Source organism: Dromiciops gliroides, chromosome 2, assembly GCF_019393635.1.
Source record: "Dromiciops gliroides isolate mDroGli1 chromosome 2, mDroGli1.pri, whole genome shotgun sequence".
Lineage (NCBI taxonomy): Eukaryota > Metazoa > Chordata > Mammalia > Microbiotheria > Microbiotheriidae > Dromiciops > Dromiciops gliroides.
Genome location: NC_057862.1, coordinates 404,030,382 through 404,033,558, shown reverse-complemented (window position 1 = coordinate 404,033,558; position 3,177 = coordinate 404,030,382). Strand labels below are relative to the sequence as shown.

Below are 3,177 nucleotides of genomic sequence, written 5' to 3'. Positions count from 1 at the left end.
AATATTAAAATGTCATCCTCTCTTAGTCTGACTCTGAGGCTCCCGATCCCATGTCCTTCCTACCAAAGGCTTTTCGTTAGATGGCATTTAAAAAATACATTAAACTTTATGATGACTTTAGCAAACATGTGAGTGAACACTGTTTCAAAATGGGTAGAAAGCTGTTGAGTATAAAGGTCACCTGAGCCGCAGGGCAGGGTACAGCATTTCTTTTTGATGATGAATGCTTCCCCCACTGCAGCAAAAGTAGGTAGCAGATCCTTTAATGCTATAGGTAAAAAATAGATGCCAAATAGTCCGACTAATGACTGTCCAATTAGAAGCACCCTGACTCCTAGATGCAGCTAGTAATTAACTTTTAATATCATACAGAAGCATGTCATGTTTTTGACCCTTGACTTTGTTTAGTTTTCTCCTGACATTTAAAAACTAGGATCTACCAAATAAGGTTGTGAAATTCAGAATTACTGAGATCAGCTATAGCTGCTAGCAAATATACATATGGAAATGATCACCAGAAAGACATTTCACAGAGAATTTGCCTCTCTAGGACCTTAAATTTGTATTAATTACGATTGCTAGAATAGTCAAAATTAGCAACAAGTTACTTACTTGCTGATAATTAGAAAATGGAATTATGTAAAGTTGATAGGAATGAAAGGTTCAGTGTGGTAGAACTCCAGAAGGTAGGACTAGAAGGGACTTTAGGGATTAGCTGCTCAGGAAATGGAGACCCACAGAGTGAAAAGGACTTGCCCAAATTATACAACTGTGAAATGATGTCAAACCTGGGACTAGACCCTGAGCTTTCTGCCTCCCAATCATTAACTCTTTCCACTATGCTAAAGTAGACCAAATTCTGGAAATAAATTAGTACAGACCTCAGGAAGGAAGATTGTATTTTGATAGTGCAGAGAACTTCTAGTGTGGGAATTTCCTCTGCTAATGCATATAGGAATGTGGGTAAATCCTAAAGAATTGCTAGAAGCACATAAAGGTTGCCTGATTGGCCCTGGGGACATAGTAGTGTTAATGGGTCGATTTAATCCCATTTTATTCTAACTTCAGGCCTAGCACTTCTATCCCAGTCATTTCAAAGTGTTTATTCTTGTTTTTACTTTTTACTTCCATAATCTCTGGACATCTTCCTGTTCACTGTCCATCTCCAGATTTAGTTCATAACCCTTATAATGTATCAGTGAGATATAAGTAAAGGTTCATTATAAAAAAATAATAATCAATATCTCATACTAGTAGCTAGCATTTATATAGCACTTTAAAGATTGCAAAGTATTTTACAAACATTAGCTCATCTGATCTTCACAACAACTTTGAGAACTAAGTGCTATTATTATCCTTACTTTGAAAATTGGGGAAACTGAGGCAGGCAAAGTTTAAGCAATTTGCTCAGGGTCTTAGAGTTAGTAAATATCTGAGTCCAAATTTGTTCTCAGGTCATCTTGCTCTCAGGCTCAGTGGTCTATCCGCACTTTAACTTCACTCCTACCAAAGCTATTCACAAATAAACAAAGAGGAAGTCAATGGTGTATTCCATTTTTGAGGCAGCTAAGTGTTATAATGGATAGAGCATTGTACCTAGGGTCAGGAAGATCTGAGCTCAAATCCAGCCTCGGACACTTACTATCTGTGTGGCCATAGATAAGTCATTTAACCTCTCTTTGCCTCAGTTTCTTTTACTTTCCAGGGTTGTTATAAGGGTCAAATGAGGAAATATGTGTAAAATGCTTAGCACAGTGCTAGGTACGTAGTTGTTAGTTGCTAAGTGCCATGCAGTGTGCTAAATGAATACAAAGACAAAATAAAACATTTCCTACTCTCTTCACAAATTTGCCTGTCATCCTTGTACAGAGGCCATGCTAATCTTCTCTGTATTGTTTCAATTTTAGTATATGTGCTGAGGAAGCCAGCACATTTCCTGCTCTCAAGAAGCATACATTCCATCAGGGGGAATGGTATATGGCTTTGGAAAAGTAATTTTCCTTTCTGGGTCTCACTTTTCTTCATTTTTAAATTGAGAGACAGAGACAGACACAGAGAGACCCATGGAAAAACAGAGACATCCAAAGACAGGAGACAAAGACAGAGACAGAGACATTGATAGGCAGAGAGAGATTTTCTGAAGCAGAATGAACTGAACTATGAATGAGGGAGGAAACGATAAATGCAGCATTTGATTCTTGTAAAAGACAAAATATGATAGCAAAGGAAGACCATAAATGTGGGATCTGAATTTAAGAAAAGCTATGTTCAAGGCATGCCTCTAATACCATGGGCAATTCTCTTCCAGACTCACCTTAATCATCTGCAAAATGGAAATAACTCACCAGTAGTAATTCACAGGATGTTTGTGAGGCTCAAATGGGATAATCTCTGTGAACTACTCTGAGAACCTAAAGTGCTAAATAAATACCAGCTATATAAATAACAGATCAGAAACTCTTTGCAAAGAGCAGGTAAGAAAAAAAAAAACTACTCCTACCCCTCTTTTCAGGAGTGTGGCAGGGGTGGGAATTGTGGGTGTGTAACACTGCCTATAACATGCAAGACTCTGTTGATTCATTGGTTAGTTTTGTTGTTATTTTTTTTCTTTTTACCTTTTCTGTGTGTGTGTGTGTGTGTGTGTGTGCATTATTAGGTAGGTAAAGGAAGAGGGAGAGAGATGTTTGGACATTGAGGTGATATAAAAACAAAAGAAAATTTAAAAAAATAAATGGAGTCAGGGGCAGCTAGGTGGTGCAGTGGATAAAGCACCGGCCCAGGATTCAGGAGGACATGAATTCAAATCCGGCCTCAGACACTTGACACTTACTAGGTGTGTGACCTTGGGCAAGTCACTTAACCCTCACTGCCCCACCAAAAAATAAAATAAAATAAATGGAGTCAGACAATCACCATTACTGCCATGAAGTGGTAGTATACGCTCAAGACAGCTTTGTTGTTATTTGCTAAGCAGGTTGGCAGAGAGAGAGAATGCCAGTTTAGGGTGGGGAGAAGTAGGCATTTTGTAATTTATAGGACATTGGCTATTTGCGTGTTTGGAATTTAGGGAGTTCTATTCTTGAAACTCTGTAGTATGGTAACCTCTTTGTCGATAAGTCTCACCTAGACATATAAATATATTTCCAATATATTTTTTAAAGCCCTCTGTGTGTATGT

General features: G+C 38.0%; 1 non-coding gene across 1 annotated transcript; it reads right to left on the bottom strand.

The window, feature by feature from the left end:
• Positions 1 to 1,822: 1,822 nt before the first annotated feature.
• Positions 1,823 to 1,931, bottom strand: LOC122744876. Its single transcript, XR_006355213.1, has one exon. It is a non-coding gene; the product is annotated as a U6 spliceosomal RNA (small nuclear RNA).
• Between the last annotated feature and the right edge of the window lie 1,246 nt (positions 1,932 to 3,177).